The 10,749-nt window shown below is 51.3% G+C and overlaps 1 long non-coding RNA gene across 1 annotated transcript; it reads right to left on the bottom strand.

Annotated features, from left to right (window-relative positions):
* Positions 1–1,260: 1,260 nt before the first annotated feature.
* On the bottom strand, positions 1,261–7,465 carry LOC116569895. The gene is made up of 3 exons (XR_004277239.1): positions 7,233–7,465; positions 6,838–6,915; positions 1,261–4,480 (listed from the first exon to the last, which is right to left on the bottom strand). It is a non-coding gene; the product is annotated as an uncharacterized LOC116569895 (long non-coding RNA).
* Positions 7,466–10,749: the final 3,284 nt, after the last annotated feature.

Below are 10,749 nucleotides of genomic sequence, written 5' to 3' on the forward strand. Positions count from 1 at the left end.
CGCAGCCGGACAGAGGACACAGGGTTGGGCTTCCAGGGGCGGTAAATGACGAGAACGTTGCCCATATGGGGAACGCGCTGGAAGACAAGGGTCATTTAGTAAGCTCTGCTCACGCAGACTCAGGGTGGGGCCACCCCACCTCTGGCCATAAACATTGCTCCTCCCTTGCTGATCTGGTAGAGGGGACACACCTTCACAAAGAGAAAATCATGCCCTATTTTTAGGATGGTAGCGGAGGACAGAGAGGTTTTCCGACATCTGCGGCTTCTCAATTGCCTTCAGCTCAAAAAGAATCCTTGTGCCGAGGTGGCGCATTTGGGGTGTCCTGTTCCCATCCTCACAACGAAACATCTGTCCAAAAATGACACGAGTACCTTGACTGTCCCCTCAGCGGGCGGTCTGGAAGGAAGTGATCCTGAGGTGGGTCTGGCACGTCTCCACGCTCATCAAGGGCCCAGGCCCCTTCCGGCAATCGGCTCCTTCACCTCCAGTGTGTCAGCCACGGCACTCTCTGCGGGGATGAGATGGCTGCATGAGCTCCGGACCTCACGTCCTGAGTCACAGGGAGAGGGGCAGTAAGATGAAGCCATCCTCAGCAGAGGTGACCCTGAATTCCCTTGCTAGGGGCCCGGCCACACCACACCCCTTCCAGCACCTGGCCACGGGGTCCTAGATGACCATGCGGGCCCCGTGGTGACTCCTTCCACAGGATGGGCCGTAGCGCAGGCCTCTGATCTGGGTTCTACTGTTTCCCCAGAAAAGGGGAAGGGCTACTGGGCAGACATGTACCGTGTCTGCCACAACAGGGGAGCCGCGTTATTCTCCTCCGCGAGACTCCGGATTATCGGTTCTCTCCGACGTCTGGGGTGGAAGTACAGAACTCTGAGTCCCACAATCTTTAATCCAGCCTTGGCTAGAACATTCAGCGGGAGCGGAAGTATTTAATGAGAAACTCCAAGAAAATGGGAATCTGCTGAAACAGGCGCTTTTTGAAAAGAACCCTGAGCTGGACAGTAGGTGCTTTTCCACCAGACAAGCCCGCGAAATCTACACATCCTGTAGCTCTCGTCAGCATAAAGTTGACTCTGGCGAAGTCTTTGTGGTAGGAACTCGAAGCGGCTTTCTTGGAATACCGATAGTGTTAATAGCTCCATGCAGTTTTCTCGTAACCTTGGGACCAGAGTATGTCTGCCACAAGACAGTCAAAGTTTTCAGGCTACTTGGTACAGACAACTGTGTTTGTTCCCTTCAAGTTCAAAACGACATTTCTTACTGGAGGCTGATTTTACTCACAACTGCAGTGATTCAGTCCAATTAACTCTGCCTCACAAAGTTAGAATACACTTTTATGAATCCTTATTTATAAATTGAACAGCTTAACTTTGAAACACAATTCAGAAACTTGGCTCGTTGCAATCTGTGAAGCTTCATAATGACGTGCTTCGCCACTGGTCTTGACACTCATCCTCTGGGGCGTTCAATGGGCTTCTTCGATACGGAAGCTCGTGTCTCTGGTTTGGGGAAATTTCTGTGTATTAATTTTTGAGGAGTGTAGATGCTAAGCAGCGAGCCGGCAGTGTGAGGGGAGCCCAGGCCACTGGCCCGCTGCAGTGTGCTGGGCAGGGAGCCTGGCCTTTCACTCCACATGTCAGCCCCTGGAGCCTCTCCTGCACAGAAGGGTCCGGGGAGGGGTGGCCCCGGGCCGGGAGAGCCTGCCTGCCGGGATTCTAGAAGCGAGATAGGGCGCATGTGCCGGACAGACACGTCATCCAGTCACTCCTTCCTGGAAGAGCCGCCCCAGCTGTCGGCTCCTGCAGGGTCTGCGTCGGGGGCAGGGAGCCCCTTCCCGGCAGCCCCGTCCAGCGCCCGAGGGAGGTGAGCACCTTCTGGTGACCCCAGCACAGCCCGGTCTGCTCACTGCGTCACCGGAACTACACGGTAAATGCCGAGGAGTCTTCTGCAAAACGTAAGGGTCGGCGTAGCAGACGCTGCGGATGCCACATTTCCTGGGAGCTCACGTTCGCAGACCCACGACCTCTATGGCAAGCGCCGTGGCCGCGAGAGCTTATGTTGGGTGGACGAGGATGTGCTGGAGCAGCCCCGGGCCCAGAGTGGCAGCCAACCGCCCCCGACCGGCTAAGCGGTCCGAGGGGAGGACCCCAGAGGGGCCGAGCCCCCACTGCCTGCACCGGGACGCTCTTATGGGTGTGGCCCCTGGAGCTCTGTCAGCGCCTTGGCCTCCGCTGCGGGGGCCTCCTGGGATGGCCTCCCAGAGAAGCTCCTGTCCCTGCGGTCTTCATTTTAGGGCCTGCATTAGCGGGAGCCCCGACGCAGACACGGCCGGCCAGCACCAAGCGAGACAGCGACATGCGAGCTCTCGATCAGAGCGGAGCGTGAGGGCTAGCTGCGGGCGTCCCTCCGCCTGGCCGTCCTTCAGTGGGATCGGCGCCCTATCACCTCTGCCCCGTGGGGGCCCCACCCAGCACCGAGAAGCAGGTGCTTCCCCCTCGCTTCACAGGGGGGAAACTGAGGCTCACAATACTGCCGCAGGCCACAAGGCTAAGAAACCGAGGAGCTGTTATTGGGGTTCCCTCTTCCTGATGCCAAGGTCCTGTGTCCTCAACATGGGAGAGTCTGCTTGGCCTGCAGAGAAACCAGAAGAAAAGTCATTCAGCAACAAGGCCCCAGGAGTCTCAGTGATGTTCCCCAGACTATAAATACCTATTCTGTAAAAAATTAGTTTTCCTCACATGGTGGTCTACAGGAGCCAGGTTTGATACACAGGAGGGAAACACCAACGCCATGATTCGAAGGGGGAAAGGGTCCCAAACTTAGAAGCAGAATCTGTGCGTGGGACACAAAGCGTGCTGCTGAGTGGAACAAAGGGAGGTCGCCTCGGGTGAGGAGTCAAGGCAGATTCGAGGGCCCTTTGGGAAATCACCGGTTTCCTGGGATGTTATCTCTCAGGGCAAGGTTCGGCCCATCCTGGACAAGTGCTGTGACAGAGAAGGGGCAGTGAGGCCGGTCCCGGGTGTCACGAGTGAGTCTGGATGACACCCTGGCGGTGTCTCCGTCTCCGACTTCTCTGTGAGGAGATCTCGGGGGCTGACAGGAGACATGGCCTTGAGACCCGACACTGCAGCTGCTAAGACTCTCCTCCCCGGGGCGACTTTCCGCTAAGCCTGGGGAGAGGAACGCAGGCGACCCAATCAGGTCACCGGGGTGTGCCTGTGCGCAAACGAGCGTCTGCCTTCGGGCCGGCCTGGTGCAGAATCTCTTCCCAAAATATCTGTTACAAAGCTCTTTCCAAATATCCAAACGAGCCATTCATACTGGAGGCAAGGAATGTGCTTTTGGTGAAATTCCCCGGGAAGAGGCGACGCGGCGGGTTCTGAGTCAACACGGAAGAGAGAAGGCAGATGGCTGGCGAGCGCGTCACCCACGAAGCGGACTGTTTTCTTTGTCTTTTAGCCAGACTCTGATCCGGAAAAATAAACGTTCAGATACAAACATTCCCCATATCAGCAAACTGGACTTGTTAGCTGCTGAAAAGTGGGTGAAAGCCCAATTCTACCCACTCGTGTGATCGGAGGTGGGTGGAGGGCCGGGGGCCGTCTGGTTTCGAACCCCTGGCCACCGGGGGCTCCACGGCAGCAGAGCCCGTGAGGCGAAGAGGGCTGGGAGCCACGCGGCTGCCCACACGGCGGCCCGCAGCACGCGGTCACATCGCTAGCAGCGGGTTATTTTGGACTTACCTTTTTTTATCCACTTAATAAACATGCATCGAAGAATCCAGGTAATGTCACTTACACTTCTGAGGAAGACATTCCATGCAAATAAAATGTCCCCTCGGCATGAAAGTCGTCATCGCGGTTGAAGCATAAAGGGCGGTGCCCTCGACGCAGTTGGCAAACGTGGCACTGGAAGGACAGAGCCGAGAACCGCAGGACAGGTGCGCCTCCGGGTTCCTGGGATGCGTGCGGATTCCCGCATCATCTCGGGAACCAGCTCTGGCTGCAGTAGCAGCTCCGTCGGGGGACGCCAGTGCCCCACAACCTCATTTAAAATAATCCACTCCAGACGCTGGTGCCAAAAAGGAGGTCTGCACCCTTCGCCACCGTGACCTGGATCGTATTTCAAAAGTGTCAGATCACAGCTGTCCCACAAAAGCCGGATTGCTTAACGAGTTCCTTCTGTGTTCATCTCGTGAATACAGAGAGTGGGGTATCCACTGGGGAGGAAAAGGTCTACAACAACCGAACCCGCGGGTGTGACGCTTCGTGGTACACGCCTGTGCGGTGGCCTTCTCACCGTGGAACTATGTACTGCTTCGTTAAGATGCTTTCATGTAAAAAGCCACATCTGAGAGGCGTCGTCATATTTACAGAGACGACGGAGCATGCGTGGAAGGAAAGATTACTGAAATCTCAACGTGGAGAGGCTTTAAAAAATGCTGATGTTCTGTTGTATTCATTCAGGGCTGTTAAGGGCAAAATCTAAAAAATTTTGTCATTGCTGTGTTAAATGTTGGCCTCTGTCTTGAAGAAAGATTCTGGCAAGGGGCTGTCTTTGAGTCCTGACTTACTATGGTAAGTAATTCCGGATACTGAATAAAGCAAGTTTTTTCTTTTTGAAAAGAGAAAAGAGGTGTGATACTCAAGGTGGTTAGAGAAACACTTACCCACAGACAGACGGAAGGACAGAAGGGCAGACGAATACAGATGGGGGCACGGAGCAGTGTCCCGGGCCTTTGCAGACGAGCACCCCTCTCCCTCCAGACTAGCGCCTCAACGTGCTTTTGCTGGGTAAGGGGCAGCTACAAACCCCAAGAAGCATTCTTGAGTGTTCTTGTCCAAGAACTCAGGGAAACGGGGCTCTGTCTTACAAAAGCCTTCAGGATACTGAAGTTAGACCATGAAAACTCCACTCGCTCCTTTAGCCCTCCAGCGGTGGCCGGGCTGCCCGCTCCGCGCCTGCCCCACAGTGGCTCTTAGATTCCATCTCCCATTCGTCAGTTCTCCAATGGGACTTCCAGCTCCAGACCAAGAAAGCAAAAATGCACCTGTCCACCTCCTCTCTCTTAAATATAACTGAAGAGCCTGGAAATAATCTGACAGAAAATGGCAAAGGGACCCTGAGAGCAGGAAAGAAGAGGGGGACAGGTGTGGTGATGTGCTGAGGCCTGTGATCTCCCATGTGCCCCACATCGGTGCCGAAGAGGCCTGAAGCCTACATCTGCCCACGGGCTGAGACAAACAAAACGAGAAAGGCCAGGAAAGACGGGGCCCAACAGAGCCCAAATGGGGGCTGCTAACCAACCACTCAGCAGGGAGCCCAATTTGCCTTCAAAGCCCCCAGGGCTGACCCAACCCCCACTCCACCTAGTGGGCTGACCCTCCAAGGGGGCAGGCTTAGTACAGCCCAGCAGCTCTGTGCTCTGCACCCAGTGGCAGGAGAAAACCCAGGCTCAGTGGCATAAGCCCCTCCCACTTCCCACACAGAACAAGGCCTCGCAACACAAGTGGCCCCGGGAGGCAACTCCCGCCCTCCAGGCAGCAAGAGGGAGGGCCGGGCGAGGGCCCAGAAGCGCCAAAGAATGAGCCCAGCCAGCAGCACCTTAAGGACTCTAAAAACCACCCTCTCCACAAAAGTAGGTCAGAACCTAGACAGTAAATGAATGCAAAAGGGGAGACCTGCCTGCTAAAATCGAAGACTTAAGTGGCTTCAAGGGTCCCCAAAATGAGAACGAAAATTTTGTGCGGGATACAACAAAAATTCACTCATGATACTAACAATCAGGAAAACTACACTTTGAGAAAGAAGAATCACCAGATGCCAATACTGAAGTGAAAAGATGTTGAAATTATTTGACAAGGATTTTAAAACTGTAATTAAGAATGTCTCAATAAGGACACCGGGTGGCTCAGTGGGTTAAGCCTCTGCCTTTGGCTCACGTCATAATCCCAGGGTCCTGGGATCAGCTCCACGTGGGACTCCCTGCTCCTTGGGGAGCCTGCTTCTCCCCTCCCCCTGTGTGGTATTCCCTTGCTTATGCTCCCTCTCTCTCTCTGTCAAGTAAATAAGTTTTTTCTTTTTTAAAGAATGTTTCAATAATCAACTACAAATTCTCTTGAGAAAAATGAAAAAATTAAAAAATCTCTGCAAAGAAATAGAAGTTATAAAAACTCACTGATGAACTCAATAGTAGAATGGAGACAACTCTGGATAGAATCCATGAACCTGAAGACAGATCAATGGAATTTCTTCAGTCTGAACAAAGCAGAGAAAGCAGACTAGACGGAAATGAATGTATCTCAGGGACCTGTGAAACAGATGTCTAACTAGTATCCAAAATACGCAACATTTATCATTCCAGTCCCAGAAAAAGAGAAAGAGGGTGTGGCTGAAAAAACAAGTCAAAGAAACAATAGTTGACCACTTCCCAAATTTGGCAAGAGACATAAAACTACACATTCAAGAACCTGCGGGAAATCTAAGTAGGATAAACCCAAAGAAATCCAAACAAAGACGCGTCATTATTATTATTATTTTTTTTTAAAGATTTTATTTATTTATTTGACAGAGAGAGATCACAAGTAGGCAGAGAGGCAGGCAGAGAGAGAGGAGGAAGCAGGCTCCCTGCTGAGCAGAGAGCCCGATGCGGGACTCGATCCCAGGACCCTGAGATCATGACCTGAGCCGAAGGCAGAGGCTTTAACCCACTGAGCCACCCAGGCGCCCCAAGACACGTCATTATTAAATTTCTGAAAAAGTAAAGACAAAAAAACCAAACCAAAACAAAAAACCCCTCAAGAGCCAGGGAGAGATAATGCTTACCTGTACCGGAAGACCAAATTAGTAACACCAGATTTCTCTTCTGAAACCATGAAGGCCAGAAGTCAGTGATACATTTTTCTAGAAATAAAAGAAAAGACCTGTCAGCCATGAATCCTGTATCTGGCAAAACTGTCTTTCAAAAATGAAGAAGTAGACTTCTCAGATGAAGGAAAATTAAAAGAATTTGGTGGCAGATCTACCTTAAAGATCGGTAAAGGAAACCCCCAAACGTTAAAAAAAATACTATGGATTGAACTGTGCCCCCTGCTCCACCATGCGTATGTTGGAACCCAACCCTCAGTGTGACCGTATTTGAAGACCTTTAAGGAGGTAACTAAGGTTAAGCAGGGTTTTAAGGGTGGGGGTCCCAATCTGATAGGATCAGTGGTCTTTACAAGAAGAGGAAGAGACCCCAGGGCCATGGGCACATAGAGGCCCTGGGAGGACACAGGAGGAGGCAGCCTACAAGCCAAGGAGAGAGGCCTCGGGAGAAACAACGCCAGCCCACACATCACCTTGGACTTGCAGCCTCCAGAACAGTGAGGGCTGCCCTTGGGCTGTTTGAGCCCCAGGGCTGAAGGGTGTCGCCCTGGGCCCGCAATGAGCCTGGTTAGGTGTTAATGCTTCATTTCCGTTTATTTCGTCAACTTCCTTAGCTTATATGCAGCAGGGTGACCAATAAGGGGCCAAGCAATGGGGAGAGCCAGTGAGAGTCCTGTTACTATGCTGATTAAATTTGAAACAGCCAATGACTATGTCCTCCTTTAGGCGGGCTTCACCAGAAAGTTCGTTGTATACTTGCAGCGTATTTTGCTAGCAGTGAGCCAAGCGCTTTCTTGTAATGGCGGGGACGTTCCCGGCCCGAGGCAGTCCCCGACAGAAGGGTGTGTCCTGGCAGCCCGAGCCGACTGACGCAGAAAATGACAACAGGCAGATGGTTGTCAACAGGGACCTTCAGAGAGAAAGACAAGGACAGTGGAAGAAGACACAGAGGCAAACCCAACAGACCGTTCTTCTTCTCTTGAGCTTAACGATACCTTACATTTGAGGTCAGAATTATAGCACCATTTGATGTGGTGCTCAATGCTTGCAGGGGAAACACTTCGGACAATTAAATTTAAGAAGTGGGGAGGCTCGGGGCGCCTGGGTGGCTCAGTGGGCGAAGCGTCGGCCTCCGGCTCAGGTCACGGTCTGGGCGTCCTGGGATCGAGCCCCACGCTGGGCTCGCTGCTCAGCGGGAAGCCGCTTCTCCTTCTCCCTCTGCCTGCCCCTCCCCCAGCTTGTGCGAGCGCGTGCTCTCACTCTCTATTTCTCTGTCAAACAAACAAATCAAATCTTAAAAAAAAAGAAAGAATCAGTGGGGAGGGTCGAAGATGTAATCGGAGGTGAGGCTTCACCCCGCGGGTGGCGGCGCGTCTCGAGGCATCACGAGGCACGCGGCACAGCCAGGGCAACCGGCAGGAGGGTATGCCAAGTGGCTTGTACAAAATATACATAAGGAAGAATCTGACGCTAAGTAATGTTCACGTAACTCTCAAGAAAGCAAGCAACCCCCCAAACAAAACCAAAACAAACAAAACAAAAGCCAGAGGAATAAAGAATGCGGACAGAGAGAACAAAACACCGGAGCGGCGGACCTGAGCTCTAGCATACGAATGACTACGTTACATGCTACGGTATAAATGTGCCAGTTAAAAGACAGAGATCTATTATTCTTCAGGAAAGAGAAAAACTTAAGAACGGAAAAAGAAGAGATAGAGCGGGCGACACGCGACTCAACATGCAGTCTACGAGAAAAATGACTGCAGAACAGTGCCGTAGACACGTGGGAAAGAAGATGGGGAAGCTGCGTCGCGCAAGGATGAGTCGCAAGAAAACCAACAGTGACGATAATAACAAAAAGCGCCTCACAGAATGGTGAAGGCTCCATCAACCCACCCAGACCTGGGAATCCCCGCTTGTGTGTAGCACACAGCAAGGTTTCAAACTATGTGAAGCAAAATACCGGAGGAGAAGAACAGAGAAACGGGTTAGTTCACAGTCGTAGCCGGGGACTTCAACGCCCTGCGCTCACGTTTACTGTTGGAAACAAAGCCCGCCCGGCTGCGGAGGACGGAGCTCCAGCACGGTCCTGGGATTTGCCTGACATTCCCGAGGACGCCCCAACAAGAGCAGGACGCTGACCGTGAGGAGAGGCCACATCCGTGGTCATACAGCAAACCTTAACCAACCTGAAAGAGATCCACGCATTCGGAGTGTGAACTCTAACCACAACAGGATCAAACTGGACATCAGTAAGTGAAAGACAACCCAGCAATCTCCCAGGTCCTGGAAATTCAACAACACACTTCTAGATAATCCGTGGGCAGAGCTGAAGGCCCAAAGGAAACTTAAAAATAAAAATAAATGAGGGTTGAATGAAAACTGAAATGAAACTGAAAATACAACATAGCAAAGTTTGTGGGGTTCAGCCAATACGGCGTTTCCGTTAGACAATAAATGTTCACATTAGAAAAGTGAAAACGCATCAATCAGTGACCTAACCTCCAGCTCGTGAGGCTGGAAAAAGACAAAGGGAGGAACACGACAGCAACGAAACAGCAGAAAGGATGAAATTTTAAAAAGGCAGAAATCACTGAAAATAAAAACATAGAAACGAGAGAATTAGTGAAACAAAAACCGTATTTGTCAAGAAAATCCATAAAACTGACAAGCCCTTCGCTCAGCGGACAGGATAAAAGGAGAGGGGACACATCGCCACCGACAAAATGAAAGGGGCTGGACAAAGGTTGTCACGGGTGTCAGAAACCTGACAACTTAGAAGAAATGGGCTAATTCCTGGAAAACCACAAACTGCTAAACCCCAGCAAGATAAAACAGTACATGAATCTTCCTAGAAGCTTTAAAAAATAGGATCTGTAATTTAAAAGTTCCCGGAAAAAGAAACTTCCAGGGTCCAGATGTTTTCACCTAGAGAATTTCTCCAGCATTTAAAGAACGAACACCCATTTCACACGACGTCTGCCCGTGCCGAGAAGGGGAGGAGGAACCCCCCACACGTTTCATGAGGTCACGGTTACCTGTACCAAGGTACAACAAAGAGGACGTGCGAATGAAGCCAGACGTCAACATGTCTCATGAATTTAGATATATACGTTCTCAACAAAACAGTAGCAAAATGAACCAGTGATGTATTAAAACAACTGTACATCATGACCACGGCGGGGACGGGGCGGGGGGCTGTCCTGGGGCTGTGAGGCTGGTTCGACATTCAAATCCAACCAACGTCACCCTTCAGACCGGCAGGCCAGACGGGCCAAATCACCTGCGCGCCTGTTTCCACCCTGCTGTCTGCTTCTCAGAGAATCCAAGCTTCCTTCCCTTGCTAAGGTTACGTACCAACAATCCCACAGCATTAACTTAAGTGGAGAAACGTCACAAGAGATTTTAGATGGACGTTCTCTGTGATTCATTACAAGGTGAGGGTGCCCAGGGCCGGTGCCACCATTTAACATTGCTCTGGAGATCTGGGCAGTGCTGTGACTAAAGAAAAGGAAATAAGAAAAATAATGAACATCTACCTAGAGAAAGAAAACAGAAGAGCCACCAAACCACAGTTGGGCCTTAGACAGCATGAGGGTTAGGGGCACTGACACGTACGCAGTAGAAAATCCCCATGAAACGCTGGACCCCGTCCCCCTCGCCAAACTCAACCATTAATAGCCCACTCTTGACCAGAAGCCTTACCAAGAACACAGCCGATTAACACATATTTTGTGTGTTAGGTACTGAACTTCGACAATAATGTAGGCCAGAGGAAAGAAAATGATATTGAAAGATCATAAAAAAATTCTTACTGGGTTGTATTTACTGGAAAAAGCTACATATAAGAGGACCCACGCAACTCAAACC

Source organism: Mustela erminea, chromosome 12 (genome assembly GCF_009829155.1).
Source record: "Mustela erminea isolate mMusErm1 chromosome 12, mMusErm1.Pri, whole genome shotgun sequence".
In the NCBI taxonomy this organism is placed as follows: Eukaryota; Metazoa; Chordata; class Mammalia; order Carnivora; family Mustelidae; genus Mustela; species Mustela erminea.